This window comes from Lissotriton helveticus, chromosome 1_2, assembly GCF_964261635.1.
Source record: "Lissotriton helveticus chromosome 1_2, aLisHel1.1, whole genome shotgun sequence".
NCBI lineage: Eukaryota > Metazoa > Chordata > Amphibia > Caudata > Salamandridae > Lissotriton > Lissotriton helveticus.
The window spans coordinates 284018191-284038064 of NC_136058.1; the positions used below are offsets into that span (position 1 = coordinate 284018191).

At 43.4% G+C, this 19874-nt stretch overlaps 6 non-coding genes across 6 annotated transcripts; all 6 read left to right on the forward strand.

Moving 5' to 3' along the window:
• Positions 1 to 3394: 3394 nt before the first annotated feature.
• LOC144808157 (U7 small nuclear RNA) lies at positions 3395 to 3449 on the forward strand. Its single transcript, XR_013606683.1, has one exon. It is a non-coding gene; the product is annotated as a U7 small nuclear RNA (small nuclear RNA).
• Positions 3450 to 6419: 2970 nt separating this feature from the next.
• On the forward strand, positions 6420 to 6474 carry LOC144808170 (U7 small nuclear RNA). The gene has a single exon (XR_013606696.1). It is a non-coding gene; the product is annotated as a U7 small nuclear RNA (small nuclear RNA).
• Positions 6475 to 9444: 2970 nt separating this feature from the next.
• Positions 9445 to 9499, forward strand: LOC144808171 (U7 small nuclear RNA). Its single transcript, XR_013606697.1, has one exon. It is a non-coding gene; the product is annotated as a U7 small nuclear RNA (small nuclear RNA).
• Positions 9500 to 12469: 2970 nt separating this feature from the next.
• On the forward strand, positions 12470 to 12524 carry LOC144808143 (U7 small nuclear RNA). Its single transcript, XR_013606671.1, has one exon. It is a non-coding gene; the product is annotated as a U7 small nuclear RNA (small nuclear RNA).
• A 3452-nt stretch (positions 12525 to 15976) lies between these two features.
• LOC144808159 (U7 small nuclear RNA) lies at positions 15977 to 16031 on the forward strand. The gene has a single exon (XR_013606685.1). It is a non-coding gene; the product is annotated as a U7 small nuclear RNA (small nuclear RNA).
• Positions 16032 to 19007: 2976 nt separating this feature from the next.
• Positions 19008 to 19064, forward strand: LOC144808165 (U7 small nuclear RNA). Its single transcript, XR_013606691.1, has one exon. It is a non-coding gene; the product is annotated as a U7 small nuclear RNA (small nuclear RNA).
• The last annotated feature ends 810 nt before the right edge of the window (positions 19065 to 19874 follow it).

Sequence of the window (19874 nt, forward strand, 5' to 3'; positions counted from 1 at the left end):
CCGTAATTTCTTCTCGCTTTTCCTGCGCACATAGAGGAAAAAAAGCATTTCGTAATTGTTTTTGTGCAAGGTGTCTCTTCCTGCACAAAAACAATCATCCCTGCAACGCAGGCACCCTTGCACTATGGTGCAAGGGTACTTGAGTTAGTTCATAGCAGCCCATTGTGCGGCAGTGAGGGGAAAAGGATAGAAATGTACGTATCTCATAGATTACTGCTTCTGCCGGTCTTTTTCTTTTGACTCAGGGCAGCGCATTAAGATTGTTTGCAGCGCTGCCCTGTGCCAAAACCTCATAAATGAGGCTGTTAATTTGAAAAGCTTGGCCACATTTTATAGCTCATTGTCCTAAAGTTCCCCTCAAAATTCTTCACATTAAGAAGTATATTTACATGGAAAGTGACGGAAAGCGGCGTTAGCATTCTTGGGTTAATGCCACGCTCCGCCACTTTTGGAAACGCAATACCAACGTATTTACAACAATACTCTGCAGGCCTGTGTTTCCCCACTGTCCTGGCGCAAATTACAGCTGCCTAGCCCAAACGCAAGCACCCTTGGAACATAGTGCAAAGGTGACTGCGCAGGGGGAATGATTGCTTATGTACAGAAAGGGATACCTATCTGCACATAAACAATCATGCATGGCGTTTTGTTGTTTTTATATGTGCTGCATAAAACAGTACGTATAGAAACAGCAAAAACGAGGTGATATAAAGCATTTCTCCTCATTACTCCATGTAAAGACTAGGGGGCAGACTTACAAGAACTGGCGCATCTCTGCATATTAGCAGAGAGGCGCCAGTTAATTTGCGTGACAGAAAAATACCCATGCGCCACATTTACAATGCGGTGCACCATGGCGCAAGGATAGACAAATGTGTGACGCATCTTTTGTCGTAAAGGCAATGCTTTGTTGGAGTCGTGTTGTAAGCACGACACAACTCCAGCAATGGTCAGGAATGCCTATTCCCATCATGCTGCGTCAATCCTTACACCTGCTTCAAGCAGGTGCAAGGTTTTGACACAGTAATTGCAAACACAACAGTGATGGACAGAATGTGGATCAATGTCACACATTCACCCCAGTCCAAAGATCTGGGCCCAAATCCATTGTTTTTCCACTCCACACCACCCTGGGTTAGACAATGGCAATATGCAAATCAGCGCTGGCCCTGTGCCCCATGGGAACAGTCCAGTCCGAACTACAAAAGCCATGTCCTTCACAGAACAGAAACAAGCATCCGAGGATCTGCCCGGTTTTGAGGTAACACCTCTCATCAGCCCGGCTAGCTTGAATCCAGTGGTGTGGAGTGCCTGGGACTCACGTCTGAGCATCCCCAGTACACTTAGAGCGGTAATTGCAAACACAACAGTGATGGACAGAATGTGGATCAATGTCACACATTCACCCCAGTCCAAAGATCTGGGCCCAAATCCATCGTTTTTCCACTCCTCACCACCCTGGGTTAGACAATGGCAATATGCAAATCAGCGCTGACCCTGTGCCCCATGGGAACAGTCCAGTCCAAACTACAAAAACCATGTCCTTCCCAGAACGGAAACAAGCATCCGAGGACCGGCCCGGTTTCGAGGTAACACCTCTCATCAGCCCGGCTAGCTTGAATCCAGTGGTGTGGAGTGCCTGGGACTCACGTCTGAGCATCCCCAGTACACTTAGAGCGGTAATTGCAAACACAACAGTGATGGACAGAATGTGGATCAATGTCACACATTCATCCACATTCTGTCCATCATTGTTGTGTTTGCAGTTACCGCTCTGGAATCAAGCTAGCCGGGCTGAAGAGAGGTGTTACCTCGAAACCGGGCCGGTCCTCGGATGCTTGTTTCCGTTCTGGGAAGGACATGGCTTTTGTAGTTCGGACTGGACTGTTCCCATGGGGAACAGGTTCAGCGCTGATTTGCATATTGCCATTGTCTAACCCAGGGTGGTGTGGAGTGGAAAAACGATGGATTTGGGCCCAGATCTTTGGACTGGGGTGAATGTGTGACATTGATCCACATTCTGTCCATCATTGTTGTGTTTGCAGTTACCACTCTAAGTGTACTGGGGATGCTCAGACGTGAGTCCCAGGCACTCCACACCACTGGATTCAAGCTAGCCGGGCTGAAGAGAGGTATTACCTCGAAACTGGGCCGGTCCTCGGATGCTTGTTTCCGTTCTGGGAAGGACATGGCTTTTGTAGTTCGGACTGGACTGTTCCTATGGGGAACAGGTTCAGCGCTGATTTGCATATCGCCATTGTCTAACCCGGGGTGGTGTGGAGTGGAAAAACGATGGATTTGGGCCCAGATCTTTGGACTGGGGTGAATGTGTGACATTGATCGTTGTGTTTGCAGTTACCGCTCTAAGTGTACTGGGGATGCTCAGACGTGAGTCCCAGGCACTCCACACCACTGGAATCAAGCTAGCCGGGCTGAAGAGAGGTGTTACCTCTAAACCGGGCAGGTTCTCGGATGCTTGTTTCCGTTCTGGGAAGGACATGGCTTTTGTAGTTCGGACTGGACTGTTCCCATGGGGAACAGGTTAAGCGCTGATTTGCATATCGCCATTGTCTAACCCAGGGTGGTGTGGAGTGGAAAAACGATGGATTTGGGCCCAGATCTTTGGACTGGGGTGAATGTGTGACATTGATCCACATTCTGTCTATCATTGTTGTGTTTGCAGTTACCGCTCTAAGTGTACTGGGGATGCTCAGACGTGAGTCCCAGGCACTCCACACCACTGGAATCAAGCTAGCCGGGCTGAAGAGAGGTGTTACCTCGAAACCGGGCCGGTCCTCGGATGCTTGTTTCCGTTCTGGGAAGGACATGGCTTTTGTAGTTCGGACTGGACTGTTCCCATGGGGAACAGGTTCAGCGCTGATTTGCATATCGCCATTGTCTAACCCAGGGTGGTGTGGAGTGGAAAAACGATGGATTTGGGCCCAGATCTTTGGACTGGGGTGAATGTGTGACATTGATCCACATTCTGTCCATCATTGTTGTGTTTGCAGGTTTTGACGCAGTGGCATCGTAAAAGTGACCCAGTGAAATCTAGTAGATTTCACTGTATCACTTTTACGAGACTTCCTTACGACGGAACGCCCACCCGGTATACATTATACCTTGGCGCATGTACACCAGAGTGGTGTTTGATTTGTCGACGACAGATCTCAAGCAGGGAGTGGCCGTAGTACTTATATTTGCATATTTTCTGTGCAATGACATCAACTTCTTTTCTTTATATTTCTGTGTTAAATTGTCAATTTTAACTTCTGTCAGTACCCTCAGATCTTTTACTCCTTCCCATTTTAATGAAAGTGAATATATAAATTATGACCATAATAAAAGTAGGTGTTACTTAGTCCTAGGGAGTGAAATTACAACTTTACATGTTAAGAATTTAGCTCTTTACTATTTGTCAAGAAGGTTCTTCTTAAAGAGGAGCCACCTATTCATGGTTAATGAAAGATCTGGATAAATACTTTTGTTTATTATCTAAACTAAAATGGATTGCTGGATAGTCATATTACCTTAATTAAATGTTAATATTATCTTTTCATTAAGAAGCAGGGTAAACGTTTACATTTGTTTTGTAGATATTGCTAACTATGTTAATGAATGGTAGAATTTGCCAGTTGATTTTGTAAACACAAACAAAAACAGCCATTCTCGTTGTTGTTTGCTGAAATTGCACAATTTTACCTTATTTTGAAAGCCTGGATCTTTTTGGTCCATGTAACCTCCATTCTAGATTTGTTGCTAAATAGAATGCTTTGTGAGAAGTTGTCTCTCCAGACGTAAATAAATGATTACAACAAGCTTAAAGTTAAACAAAACAGACTTGCAGAGTGTAAAGTAGTGGGCCCTGCGCCCGCTCGCTAAAGTAACAGTGACACTAGTGACATGGGTACTTACCTAACAGACCACGAGTTAGAGCACCTGGTCCTTTTTAGGTTCCACCTTCACAGCTGTGCTTGTGAAATCTATTGTTTATATTATAAACTTAAAAAAGGCCTTTGCTCCCGAGCCTCTCTTTCTTGGCTTCTGTGCTTGCCACTTACTTTTCATCCAATCTATTGGTTTTAGCATGTTTTCCTGCATTTAAAAATGCCTGTTCTTTGTCTGCTTCTCATATCAGTTTCCGTGGTCAAAAAACTGTTAACATCTGCTTTGGTGGCACTCTTTTTTCAGAAAGTTTTCCCTCTTTTCTGTTTTTCCGTCTTGGAAAATATATATAGCATCTGGAGAAAAAGATTTGCCCAGAATCACTGGATGTTGCGATGCCGAGACGAAAACAGGGATCACCAGCTCTCGAGTCAGCAGCTCTAGCCGCTGCACCACATCCTCTCCACGCCCGTGTTAGTGCCAGGGAGGTCCTTCCTTTGTCCCTAGCGATGAGTGAAGAAAACAGCATTAAATTCATCACACAGTCCAAACAGATGGATTACCGATGCTTGTATTGGGAGGGTCTCCTGACTGGTGACACCTGTGCTGTATTTGTCTTTTTGAAGACAATTCTGCTAGGGAGGGGCAGGTAAATGACATGTCCAGCAGAACATCTGTCAAAAAGTGGATTAATGGTGCATTCTACGACACGTTTTTCTTTATATATTGAAATTTCTGTGTCTACTGAAGGTCAAGACACTCAGGGGCTTATTCACAAGCTCCTGTGTGCTGCCGGAAATTCACTTTCGGTGGCAGTCCGGCGGCGCACACTGCAGGGCCATATCTACAAGGCCGTGTAAAGCCACCCTATGTGGCTTTTATCATGGCCTTGTAGATATGGACTAAGGCAATGCAGCGAAAGTTGCTGTGTTGCTTCACCCTGCAATAGGGAGGCGTGCCATGGGCATTACTGTGGGTGTTCCCACGTAACACCCATGTCATTGACTTAGGAGAATTAATAACCCTGGGAATACGTCAAAAGGCTACACCTCCTAGGGGAGGTGTAAGTGAGGCGCAAAGAGGAGAAATACCTTAATTTCTTCTCGCTTTTCCTGCGCACATAGAGGAAAAAAAGCATTTCGTAATTGTTTTTGTGCAAGGTGTCTCTTCCTGCACAAAAACAATCATCCCTGCAACGCAGGCACCCTTGCACTATGGTGCAAGGGTGCTTGCGTTAGTTCATAGCAGCCCATTGTGCGGCAGTGAGGGGAAAAGGATAGAAATGTACGTATCTCATAGATTACTGCTTCTGCCGGTTCTTTTCTTTTGACTCAGGGCAGCGCATTAAGATTGTTTGCAGTGCTGCCATGTGCCAAAACCTCATAAATGAGGCTGTTAATTTGAAAAGCTTGGCCACATTTTATAGCTCATTGTCCTAACGTTCCCCTCAAAATTCTTCACTCCCCCTACCTTGCATCTCCTGCCTCCACTAAAACATTAAGAAGTATATTTACATGGAAAATGACGGAGAGCGGCGTTAGCATTCTTGGGTTAATGCCACGCTCCGCCTCTTTTGGAAACACAATACCAACGTATTTACAACAATACTCTGCAGGCATGTGTTTCCCGACTGTCCTGGCGCAAATTACAGCTGCCTGGCCCAAACGCAAGCACCCTTGGAACATAGTGCAAAGGTGACTGCGCAGGGGGAATGATTGCTTATGTACAGAAAGGGATACCTTTCTGCACATAAACAATCATGCATGGCCTTTTGTTGTTTTTATATGTGCTGCATAAAACAGTACATATAGAAACAGCAAAAACGAGGTGATATAAAGCATTTCTCCTCATTACTCCATGTAAAGACTAGGGGGCAGACTTACAAGAACTGGCGCATCTCTGCATATTAGCAGAGATGCGCCAGTTAATTTGCGTGACAGAAAAATACCCATGCGCCACCATGGATGCACCGCATTTACAATGCGGTGCACCATGGCGCAAGGATAGACAAATGTGTGACGCATCTTTTGTCGTAAAGGCAATGCTTTGTTGGAGTCATGTTGTAAGCACGACACAACTCCAGCAATGGTCAGGAATGCCTATTCCCATCATGCTGCGTCAATCCTTACACCTGCTTCAAGCAGGTGCAAGGTTTTGACGCAGTGGCATCGTAAAAGTGACCCAGTGAAATCTAGTAGATTTCACTGTATCACTTTTACGAGACTTCCTTACGACGGAATGCCCACCCGGTATACATTATACCTTGGCGCATGTACACCAGAGTGGTGTTTGATTTGTCGACGACAAATCTCAAGCAGGGAGTGGCCGTAGTACTTATATTTGCATATTTTCTGTGCAATGACATCAACTTCTTTTCTTTATATTTCTGTGTTAAATTGTCAATTTTAACTTCTGTTAGTACCCTCAGATCTTTTACTCCTTCCCATTTTAATGAAAGTGAATATATAAATTATGACCATAATAAAAGTAGGTGTTACTTAGTCCTAGGGAGTGAAATTACAACTTTACATGTTAAGAAATTAGCTCTTTACTATTTGTCAAGAAGGTTCTTCTGAAAGAGGAGCCACCTATTCATGGTTAATGAAAGATCTGGATAAATACTTTTGTTTATTATCTAAACTAAAATGGATTGCTGGATAATCATATTACATTAATTAAATGTTAATATTATCTTTTCATTAAGAAGCAGGGTAAACGTTTACATTTGTTTTGTAGATATTGCTAACTATTTTAATGAATGGTAGATGTTGCCAGTTGATTTTGTAAACACAAACGAAAACAGCCATTCTCGTTGTTGTTTGCTGAAATTGCACAATTTTACCTTATTTTGAAAGCGTGGGTCTTTTTAGTCCATGTAACCTCCATTCTAGATTTGTTGCTAAATAGAATGCTTTGTGAGAAGTTGTCTCTCCAGACGTAAATAAATGATTACAACAAGCTTAAAGTTAAACAAAACAGACTTGCAGAGTGTAAAGTAGTGGGCCCTGCGCCAGCTCGCTAAAGTAACAGTGACACTAGTGACATGGGTACTTACCTAACAGACCACGAGTTAGAGCACCTGGTCCTTTTTAGGTTCCACCTTCACAGCTGTGCTTGTGAAATCTATTGTTTATATTATAAACTTAAAAAAGGCCTTTCCTCCCGAGCCTCTCTTTCTTGGCTTCTGTGCTTGCCACTTACTTTTCACCCAATCTATTGGTTTTAGCATGTTTTCCTGCACTTAAAAAGGCCTGTTCTTTGTCTGCTTCTCATATCAGTTTCCGTGGTCAAAATACTGTCAACATCTGCTTTGGTGGCACTCTTTTTTCAGAAAGTTTTCCCTCTTTTCTGTTTTTTCGTCTTGGAAAATATATATAGCATCTGGAGAAAAAGATTTGCCCAGAATCACTGGATGTTGCGATGCCGAGACGAAAACAGGGATCACCAGCTCTCGAGTCAGCAGCTCTAGCCGCTGCACCACATCCTCTCCACGCCCGTGTTAGTGCCAGGGAGGTCCTTCCTTTGTCCCTAGCGATGAGTGAAGAAAACAGCATTAAATTCATCACACAGTCCAAACAGATGGATTACCGATGCTTGTATTGGGAGGGTCTCCTGACTGGTGACACCTGTGCTGTATTTGTCTTTTTGAAGACAATTCTGCTAGGGAGGGGCAGGTAAATGACATGTCCAGCAGAACATCTGTCAAAAAGTGGATTAATGGTGCATTCTACGACACGTTTTTCTTTATATATTGAAATTTCTGTGTCTACTGAAGGTCAAGACACTCAGGGGCTTATTCACAAGCTCCTGTGTGCTGCCGGAAATTCACTTTCGGTGGCAGTCCGGCGGCGCACACTGCAGGGCCATATCTACAAGGCCGTGTAAAGCCACCCTATGTGGCTTTTATCATGGCCTTGTAGATATGGACTAAGGCAATGCAGCGAAAGTTGCTGTGTTGCTTCACCCTGCAATAGGGAGGCGTGCCATGGGCATTACTGTGGGTGTTCCCACGTAACACCCATGTCATTGACTTAGGAGAATTAATAACCCTGGGAATACGTCAAAAGGCTACACCTCCTAGGGGAGGTGTAAGTGAGGCGCAAAGAGGAGAAATACCTTAATTTCTTCTCGCTTTTCCTGCGCACATAGAGGAAAAAAAGCATTTCGTAATTGTTTTTGTGCAAGGTGTCTCTTCCTGCACAAAAACAATCATCCCTGCAACGCAGGCACCCTTGCACTATGGTGCAAGGGTGCTTGCGTTAGTTCATAGCAGCCCATTGTGCGGCAGTGAGGGGAAAAGGATAGAAATGTACGTATCTCATAGATTACTGCTTCTGCCGGTTCTTTTCTTTTGACTCAGGGCAGCGCATTAAGATTGTTTGCAGTGCTGCCATGTGCCAAAACCTCATAAATGAGGCTGTTAATTTGAAAAGCTTGGCCACATTTTATAGCTCATTGTCCTAACGTTCCCCTCAAAATTCTTCACTCCCCCTACCTTGCATCTCCTGCCTCCACTAAAACATTAAGAAGTATATTTACAATGAAAATGACGGAGAGCGGCGTTAGCATTCTTGGGTTAATGCCACGCTCCGCCTCTTTTGGAAACACAATACCAACGTATTTACAACAATACTCTGCAGGCATGTGTTTCCCGACTGTCCTGGCGCAAATTACAGCTGCCTGGCCCAAACGCAAGCACCCTTGGAACATAGTGCAAAGGTGACTGCGCAGGGGGAATGATTGCTTATGTACAGAAAGGGATACCTTTCTGCACATAAACAATCATGCATGGCCTTTTGTTGTTTTTATATGTGCTGCATAAAACAGTACATATAGAAACAGCAAAAACGAGGTGATATAAAGCATTTCTCCTCATTACTCCATGTAAAGACTAGGGGGCAGACTTACAAGAACTGGCGCATCTCTGCATATTAGCAGAGATGCGCCAGTTAATTTGCGTGACAGAAAAATACCCATGCGCCACCATGGATGCACCGCATTTACAATGCGGTGCACCATGGCGCAAGGATAGACAAATGTGTGACGCATCTTTTGTCGTAAAGGCAATGCTTTGTTGGAGTCATGTTGTAAGCACGACACAACTCCAGCAATGGTCAGGAATGCCTATTCCCATCATGCTGCGTCAATCCTTACACCTGCTTCAAGCAGGTGCAAGGTTTTGACGCAGTGGCATCGTAAAAGTGACCCAGTGAAATCTAGTAGATTTCACTGTATCACTTTTACGAGACTTCCTTACGACGGAATGCCCACCCGGTATACATTATACCTTGGCGCATGTACACCAGAGTGGTGTTTGATTTGTCGACGACAAATCTCAAGCAGGGAGTGGCCGTAGTACTTATATTTGCATATTTTCTGTGCAATGACATCAACTTCTTTTCTTTATATTTCTGTGTTAAATTGTCAATTTTAACTTCTGTTAGTACCCTCAGATCTTTTACTCCTTCCCATTTTAATGAAAGTGAATATATAAATTATGACCATAATAAAAGTAGGTGTTACTTAGTCCTAGGGAGTGAAATTACAACTTTACATGTTAAGAAATTAGCTCTTTACTATTTGTCAAGAAGGTTCTTCTGAAAGAGGAGCCACCTATTCATGGTTAATGAAAGATCTGGATAAATACTTTTGTTTATTATCTAAACTAAAATGGATTGCTGGATAATCATATTACATTAATTAAATGTTAATATTATCTTTTCATTAATAAGCAGGGTAAACGTTTACATTTGTTTTGTAGATATTGTTAACTATTTTAATGAATGGTAGATGTTGCCAGTTGATTTTGTAAACACAAACGAAAACAGCCATTCTCGTTGTTGTTTGCTGAAATTGCACAATTTTACCTTATTTTGAAAGCGTGGGTCTTTTTAGTCCATGTAACCTCCATTCTAGATTTGTTGCTAAATAGAATGCTTTGTGAGAAGTTGTCTCTCCAGACGTAAATAAATGATTACAACAAGCTTAAAGGTAAACAAAACAGACTTGCAGAGTGTAAAGTAGTGGGCCCTGCGCCAGCTCGCTAAAGTAACAGTGACACTAGTGACATGGGTACTTACCTAACAGACCACGAGTTAGAGCACCTGGTCCTTTTTAGGTTCCACCTTCACAGCTGTGCTTGTGAAATCTATTGTTTATATTATAAACTTAAAAAAGGCCTTTCCTCCCGAGCCTCTCTTTCTTGGCTTCTGTGCTTGCCACTTACTTTTCACCCAATCTATTGGTTTTAGCATGTTTTCCTGCACTTAAAAAGGCCTGTTCTTTGTCTGCTTCTCATATCAGTTTCCGTGGTCAAAATACTGTCAACATCTGCTTTGGTGGCACTCTTTTTTCAGAAAGTTTTCCCTCTTTTCTGTTTTTTCGTCTTGGAATATATATATAGCATCTGGAGAAAAAGATTTGCCCAGAATCACTGGATGTTGCGATGCCGAGACGAAAACAGGGATCACCAGCTCTCGAGTCAGCAGCTCTAGCCGCTGCACCACATCCTCTCCACGCCCGTGTTAGTGCCAGGGAGGTCCTTCCTTTGTCCCTAGCGATGAGTGAAGAAAACAGCATTAAATTCATCACACAGTCCAAACAGATGGATTACCGATGCTTGTATTGGGAGGGTCTCCTGACTGGTGACACCTGTGCTGTATTTGTCTTTTTGAAGACAATTCTGCTAGGGAGGGGCAGGTAAATGACATGTCCAGCAGAACATCTGTCAAAAAGTGGATTAATGGTGCATTCTACGACACGTTTTTCATTATATATTGAAATTTCTGTGTCTACTGAAGGTCAAGACACTCAGGGGCTTATTCACAAGCTCCTGTGTGCTGCCGGAAATTCACTTTCGGTGACAGTCCGGCGGCGCACACTGCAGGGCCATATCTACAAGGCCGTGTAAAGCCACCCTACGTGGCTTTTATCATGGCCTTGTAGATATGGACTAAGGCAATGCAGTGAAAGTTGCTGTGTTGCTTCACCCTGCAATAGGGAGGCGTGCCATGGGCATTACTGTGGGTGTTCCCACGTAACACCCATGTCATTGACTTAGGAGAATTAATAACCCTGGGAATACGTCAAAAGGCTACACCTCCTAGGGGAGGTGTAAGTGAGGCGCAAAGAGGAGAAATACCTTAATTTCTTCTCGCTTTTACTGCGCACATAGAGGAAAAAAAGCATTTCGTAATTGTTTTTGTGCAAGGTGTCTCTTCCTGCACAAAAACAATCATCCCTGCAACGCAGGCACCCTTGCACTATGGTGCAAGGGTGCTTGCGTTAGTTCATAGCAGCCCATTGTGCGGCAGTGAGGGGAAAAGGATAGAAATGTACGTATCTCATAGATTACTGCTTCTGCCGGTTCTTTTCTTTTGACTCAGGGCAGCGCATTAAGATTGTTTGCAGCGCTGCCCTGTGCCAAAACCTCATAAATGAGGCTGTTAATTTGAAAAGCTTGGCCACATTTTATAGCTCATTGTCCTAACGTTCCCCTCAAAATTCTTCACTCCCCCTACCTTGCATCTCCTGCCTCCACTAAAACATTAAGAAGTATATTTACATGGAAAATGACGGAGAGCGGCGTTAGCATTCTTGGGTTAATGCCACGCTCCGCCTCTTTTGGAAACGCAATACCAACGTATTTACAACAATACTCTGCAGGCCTGTGTTTCCCCACTGTCCTGGAGCAAATTACAGCTGCCTGGCCCAAACGCAAGCACCCTTGGAACATAGTGCAAAGGTGACTGCGCAGGGGGAATGATTGCTTATGTACAGAAAGGGATACCTTTCTGCACATAAACAATCATGCATGGCGTTTTGTTGTTTTTATATGTGCTGCATAAAACAGTACATATAGAAACAGCAAAAACGAGGTGATATAAAGCATTTCTCCTCATTACTCCATGTAAAGACTAGGGGGCAGACTTACAAGAACTGGCGCATCTCTGCATATTAGCAGAGATGCGCCAGTTAATTTGCGTGACAGAAAAATACCCATGCGCCACCATGGATGCACCGCATTTACAATGCGGTGCACCATGGCGCAAGGATAGACAAATGTGTGACGCATCTTTTGTCGTAAAGGCAATGCTTTGTTGGAGTCGTGTTGTAAGCACGACACAACTCCAGCAATGGTCAGGAATGCCTATTCCCATCATGCTGCGTCAATCCTTACACCTGCTTCAAGCAGGTGCAAGGTTTTGACGCAGTGGCGTCGTAAAAGTGACCCAGAGAAATCTTGTAGATTTCAATGTATCACTGTTACGAGACTTCCTTACGACGGAACACCCACCCGGCATACATTATACCTTGGCGCATGTATGCCAGAGTGGTGTTTGATTTGTCGACGACAGATCTCAAGCAGGGAGTGGCCGTAGTACTTATATTTGCATATTTTCTGTGCAATGACATCAACTTCTTTTCTTTATATTTCTGTGTTAAATTGTCAATTTTAACTTCTGTTAGTACCCTCAGATCTTTTACTCCGTCCCATTTTAAACAAAGTGAATATATAAATTATGACCATAATAAAAGTAGGTGTTACTTACTCCTAGGGCGTGAAATTTCAACTTTACATGATAAGATTTTAGCTCTTTACTATTTGTCAAGAAGGTTCTTCTTAAAGAGGAGCCACCTATTCATGGTTAATGAAAGATATGGATAAGTACTTTTGTTCTTTTCTAAACTAAAAAGGATTGCTGAATAGTCATATTGCATTAATTAAATGTTAATATCATCTTTACATTAAGAAGCGGGGTTCATATTTACATTTGTTATGTAGATATTGCTAACTATGTTAATGAATGGTAGATGTTGCCAGTTGATTTTGTAAACACAAACAAAAACAGCCATTCTCGTCGTTGTTTGCTGAAATTGCACAATTTTACCTTATTTTGAAAGCCTGGATCTTTTTAGTCCATGTAACCTCCATTCTAGATTTGCTGCTAAATAGAATGCTTTGTGAGAAGTTGTCTCTCCAGATGTAAATAAATGATTACAACAAGCTTAAAGTTAAACAAAACAGACTTGCAGAGTGTAAAGTAGTGGGCCCTGCGCCCGCTCGCTAAAGTAACTGTGACACTAGTGACATGGGTACTTACCTAACAGACCACGAGTTAGAGCACCTGGTCCGTGTTAGGTTCCACCTTCACAGCTGTGCTTGTGAAATCTATTGTTTATATTATAAACTTAAAAAAGGCCTTTCCTCCCGAGCCTCTCTTTCTTGGCTTCTGTGCTTGCCACTTACTTTTCCTCCAATCTATTGGTTTTAGCATGTTTTCCTGCATTTAAAAAGGCCTGTTCTTTGTCTGCTTCTCATATCAGTTTCCGTGGTCAAAATACTGTTAACATCTGCTTTGGTGGCCCTCTTTTTTCAGAAAGTTTTCCCTCTTTTCTGTTTTTTCGTCTTGGAAAATATATATAGCATCTGGAGAAAGTGATTTGCCCAGAATCACTGGATGTTGCGATGCCGAGAAGAAAACAGGGATCACCAGCTCTCGAGTCAACAGCTCTAGCCGCTGCACCACATCCTCTCCACGCCCGTGTTAGTGCCAGGTAGGTCCTTCCTTTGTCCCTAGCGATGAGTAAAGAAAACAGCATTAAATTCATCACACAGTCCAAACAGATGGATTACCGATGCTTGTATTGGCAGGGTCTCCAGACGGGTGACACCTGTGCTGTATTTGTGTTTTTGAAGACAATTCTGCTAGGGAGGGGCAGATAAATGACATGTCCAGCAGAACATCTGTCAAAAATTGGATTAATGGTGCATTCTACGGCACGTTTTTCATTATATATTGAAATTTCTGTGTCTACTGAAGGTCAAGACACTCAGGGGCTTATTCACACGCTCCTGTGTGCTGCCGGAAATTCACTTTCGGTGACAGTCCGGCGGCACACACTGCAGGGCCATATCTACAAGGCCCTGTAAAGCCACCCTACGTGGCTTTTATCATGGCCTTGTAGATATGGACTAAGGCAACGCAGCGAAAGTTGCTGTGTTGCTTCACCCTGCAATAGGGAGGCATGCCATGGGCATTACTGTGGGTGTTCCCACGTAACACCCATGTCATTGACTTAGGAGAATTAATAACCCTGGGAATACGTCAAAAGGCTACACCTCCTAGGGGAGGTGTAAGTGAGGCGCAAAGAGGAGAAATACCTTAATTTATTCTCGCTTTTCCTGCGCACATAGAGGAAAAAAGCCTTTCGTAATTGTTTTTGTGCAAGGTGTCTCTTCCTGCACAAACACAATCATCCCTGCAACGCAGGCACCCTTGCACTATGGTGCAAGGGTGCTTGCGTTAGTTCATAGCAGCCCATTGTGCGGCAGTGAGGGGAAAAGGATAGAAATGTACGTATATCATAGATTACTGCTTCTGCCGGTCCTTTTCTTTTGACTCAGGGCAGCGCATTAAGATTGTTTGCAGCGCTGCCCTGCGCCAAAACCTCATTAATGAGGCTGTTAATTTGAAAAGCTTGGCCACATTTTATAGCTCATTGTCCTAAAGTTCCCCTCAAAATTCTTCACTCCCCCTACCTTGCATCTCCTGCCTCCACTAAAACATTAAGAAGTATGGGGCAGATTTATGATGGGAATGCGCCACGTTTGCGTCACCCAACCGCGGCGTAAACGTGGCGCATCCCTACGACCCATTTACAACATGACGCATCTAGGCAGATGCGTCACGTTGTAAAGCCCTGCTCCACTTGTGGGCGTTCCGGCGCAGGGTGGGCGTTCCGGGGCAGGTGCGCCTCGCAAAAGTGGCTGAGTGAAATCTATAAGATTTCACTCAGTCACTTTCAGACCAATGCTGCGTCAAAACCCTGCGCCTGCTTGAAGCAGGCGTAGGTCTTGACGCAGCATTGTACAGATGGGGCACCCCCGAGCCTTGCTGGATCTGCGTCGCGCTTGCAACGCAACTCCAGCAATGCGCCGCCTTTACGGCACAGATGCGTCACGCATCTGTGCCGTTTTTGCCCCATGGTGCGCCGCATTGTAAATGCGGCGCACCATGGGTGGCGGAGCAGTGGCGCAAAAGTTATCATAAATCTGCCCCTATATTTACATCGAAAGTGACGGAGACGGCGTTAGCATTCTTGGGTTAATGCCACGCTCCGCCACTTTTGGAAACTCAATACCAACGTATTTACAACAATACTCTGCAGGCCTGTGTTTCCCCACTGTCCTGGCGCAAACTACAGCTGCCTAGCCCCAACGCAAGCACCCTTGGAACATAGTGCAAAGGTGACTGCGCAGGGGGAATGATTGCTTATGTACAGAAAGGGATACCTTTCTGCACATAAACAATCATGCATGGCGTTTTGTTGTTTTTATATGTGCTGCATAAAACAGTACATATAGAAACAGCAAAAACGAGGTGATATAAAGCATTTCTCCTCATTACTCCATGTAAAGACTAGGGGGCAGACTTACAAGAACTGGCGCATCTCTGCATATTAGCAGAGATGCGCCAGTTAATTTGCGTGACAGAAAAATAACCATGCGCCACTATGGATGCGCCGCATTTACAATGCGGTGCACCATGGCGCATGGATAGACAGATGTGTGACGCATCTTTTGTCGTAAATGCAATGCATTGTTGGAGTTGTGTTGTAAGCACGACACAACTCCAGCAATGGTCAGGAATGCCTATTCCCATCATGCTGCGTCAATCCTTACACCTGCTTCAAGCAGGTGCAAGGTTTTGACGCAGTGGCGTCGTAAAAGTGACTCAGTGAAATCTTGTAGATTTTACTGTATCACTGTTACGAGACTTCCTTACGACGGAACGCCCACCCGGCATACATTATACCTTGGCGCATGTACGCCAGAGTGGTGTTTGATTTGTCGACGACAGATCTCAAGCAGGGAGTGGCCGTAGTACTTATATTTGCATATTTTCTGTGCAATGCCATCAACTTGTTTTCTTTATATTTCTGTGTTAAATTTTCAATTTTAACTTCTGTTAGTACCCTCAGATCTTTTACTCCTTCCCATTTTAATCAAAGGGAATATATAAATTATGACCTTAATAAAAGTAGGTGTTACTTAGTCCTAGGGAGTGAAATTACATCTTTACATGTTAAGAATTTAGCTCTTTACTATTTGTCAAGAAGGTTCTTCTTAAAGAGGAGCCATCTATTCATGGTTAAACGAAAGATCTGGATAAATACTTTTGTTCTTATCTAAACTAAAACAGATAGCTGAATAGTCATATTGCATTAATTAAATGTTAGTATTATCTTTTCATTAAGAAGCGGGGTAAACGTTTACATTTGTTTTGTAGATATTGCTAACTATGTTAATGAATGGTAGATGTTGCCAGTTGATTTTGTAAACACAAACGAAAACAGCCATTCTCGTCGGTGTTTGCTGAAAGTGCACAATTTTACCTTATTTTGAAAGCCTGGATCTTTTTATTCCATGTAACCTCCATTCTAGATTTGCTGCTAAATAGAATGCTTTGTGAGAAGTTGTCTCTCCAGACGTAAATAAATGATTACAACAAGCTTAAAGTTAAACAAAACAGACTTGCAGAGTGTAAAGTAGTGGGCCCAGCGCCCACTCGCTAAAGTAACAGTGACACTAGTGACATGGGTACTTACCTAACAGACCACGAGTTAAAGCACCTGGTCATTTTTAGGTTCCACCTTCACAGCTGTGCTTGTGAAATCTATTGTTTATATTATAAACTTAAAAAAGGCCTTTCCTCCCGAGCCTCTCTTTCTTGGCTTCTGTGCTTGCCACTTACTTTTCCTCCAATCTATTGGTTTTAGCATGTTTTCCTGCATTTAAAAAGGCCTGTTCTTTGTCTGCTTCTCATATCAGTTTCCGTGATCAAAATACTGTTAACATCTGCTTTGGTGGCACTCTTTTTTCAGAAAGTTTTCCCTCTTTTCTGTTTTTTCGTCTGGGAAAATATATATAGCATCTGGAGAAAGTGATTTGCCCAGAATCACTGGATGTTGTGATGCCGAGAAGAAAACAGGGATCACCAGCTCTCGAGTCAGCAGCTCTAGCCGCTGCACCACATCCTCTCCACGCCCATGTTAGTGCCAGGGAGGTCCTTCCTTTGTCCCTAGCGATGAGTGAAGAAAACAGCATTAAATTCATCACACAGTCCAAACAGATGGATTACCGATGCTTGTATTGACAGGGTCTCCTGACTGGTGACACCTGTGCTGTATTTGTGTTTTTGAAGACAATTCTGCTAGGGAGGGGCAGATAAATGACATGTCCTGCAGAACATCTGTCAAAAATTGGATTAATGGTGCATTCTACGACACGTTTTTCATTATATATTGAAATTTCTGTGTCTACTGAAGGTCAAGACACTCAAGGGCTTATTCACAAGCTCCTGTGTGCTGCCGGAAATTCACTTTCGGTGACAGTCCGGCGGCGCACACTGCAGGGCCATATCTACAAGGCCGTGTAAAGCCACCCTACGTGGCTTTTATCATGGCCTTGTAGATATGGACTAAGGCAACGCAGCGAAAGTTGCTGTGTTGCTTCACCCTGCAATAGGGAGGCGTGCCATGGGCATTACTGTGGGTGTTCCCACGTAACACCCATGGCATTGACTTAGGAGAATTAATAACCCTGGGAATACGTCAAAAGGCTACACCTCCCAGGGGAGGTGTAAGTGAGGCGCAAAGAGGAGAAATACCTTAATTTCTTCTCGCTTTTCCTGCGCACATAGAGGAAAAAAGCCTTTCGTAATTGTTTTTGTGCAAGGTGTCCCTTCCTGCACAAAAACAATCATTCCTGCAACGCAGGCACCCTTGCACTATGGTGCAAGGGTGCTTGCGTTAGTTCATAGCAGCCCATTGTGCGGCAGTGAGGGGAAAAGGATAGAAATGTACGTATCTCATAGATTACTGCTTCTGCCGGTCCTTTTCTTTTGACTCAGGGCAGCGCATTAAGATTGTTTGCAGCGCTGCCCTGCGCCAAAACCTCATAAATGAGGCTGTTAATTTGAAAAGCTTGGCCACATTTTATAGCTCATTGTCCTAAAGTTCCCCTCAAAATTCTTCACTCCCCCTACCTTGCATCTCCTGCCTCCACTAAAACATTAAGAAGTATATTTACATGGAAAGTGACGAAGAGCGGCGTTAGCATTCTTGGGTTAATGCCACGCTCCGCCACTTTTGGAAACGCAATACCAACGTATTTACAACAATACTCTGCAGGCCTGTGTTTCCCCACTGTCTTGGCGCAAATTACAGCTGCCTAGGCCCAACGCAAGCACCCTTGGAACATAGTGCAAAGGTGACTGCGCAGGGGGAATGATTGCTTATGTACAGAAAGGGATACCTTTCTGCACATAAACAATCATGCATGGCGTTTTGTTGTTTTTATATGTGCTGCATAAAACAGTACATATAGAAACAGCAAAAACGAGGTGATATAAAGCATTTCTCCTCATTACTCCATGTAAAGACTAGGGGGCAGACTTACAAGAACTGGCGCATCTCTGCATATTAGCAGAGATGCGCCAGTTAATTTGCGTGACAGAAAAATAACCATGCGCCACCATGGATGCGCCGCATTTACAATGCGGTGCACCATGGCGCAAGGATAGACAAATGTGTGACGCATCTTTTGTCGTAAAGGCAATGCTTTGTTGGAGTCGTGTTGTAAGCACGACACAACTCCAGCAATGCTCAGGAATGCCTATTCCCATCATGCTGCGTCAATCCTTACACCTGCTTCAAGCAGGTGCAAGGTTTTGACGCAGTGGCGTCATAAAAGTGACTCCGTGAAATCTTGTAGATTTTACTGTATCACTGTTACGAGACTTCCTTACGACGGAACACCCACCCGGCATACATTATACCTTGGCGCATGTACACCAGAGTGGTGTTTGATTTGTCGAGGACAGGTCTCAAGCAGGGAGTGGCCGTAGTACTAATATTTGCATATTTTCTGTGCAATGCCATCAACTTGTTTTCTTTATATTTCTGTGTTAAATTGTCAATTTTAACTTCTGTTAGTACCCTCAGATCTTTTACTCCGTCCCATTTTAAACAAAGTGAATATATAAATTATGACCATAATAAAAGTAGGTGTTACTTAGTCCTAGGGAGTGAAATTACAACTTTACATGTCTAGAATTTAGTTTTTTTTTTTTTTTACTATTTGTCAAGAAGGTTCTTCTTAAAGAGGAGCCATCTATTCATGGTTAACGAAAGATCTGGATAAATACTTTTGTTCTTATCTAAACTAAAATGGATTGCTGTATAGTCACATTGCATTAATTAAATGTTAATATTATCTTTTCATTAAGAAGCGGGGTAAACGTTTACATTTGCTTTGTAGATATTGCTAGCTATGTTAATGAATGGTAGATGTTGCCAGTTGATTTTGTAAACACAAACGAAAACAGCCATTCTCGTCGCGGTTTGCTGAAATTGCACAATTTTACCTTATTTTGAAAGACTGGATCTTTTTAGTCCATGTTACCTCCATTCTAGATTTGCTGCTAAATAGAATGCTTTGTGAGTAGTTGTCTCTCCAGACGTAAATAAATGATTACAACAAGCTTAAAGTTAAACAAAACAGACTTGCAGAGTGTAAAGTAGTGGGCCCTGCGCCCACTCGCTAAAGTAACAGTGACACTAGTGACATGGGTACTTACCTAACAGACCACGAGTTAGAGCACCTGGTCCTTTTTAGGTTCCACCTTCACAGCTGTGCTTGTGAAATCTATTGTTTATATTATAAACTTAAAAAAGGCCTTTCCTCCCGAGCCTCTCTTTCTTGGCTTCTGTGCTTGCCACTTACTTTTCCTCCAATCTATTGGTTTTATCATGTTTTCCTGCATTTAAAAAGGCCTGTTCTTTGTCTGCTTCTCATATCAGTTTCCGTGGTCAAAATACTGTCAACATCTGCTTTGGTGGCACTCTTTTTTCAGAAAGTTTTCCCTCTTTTCTGTTTTTTCGTCTGGGAAAATATATATAGCATCTGGAGAAAGTGATTTGCC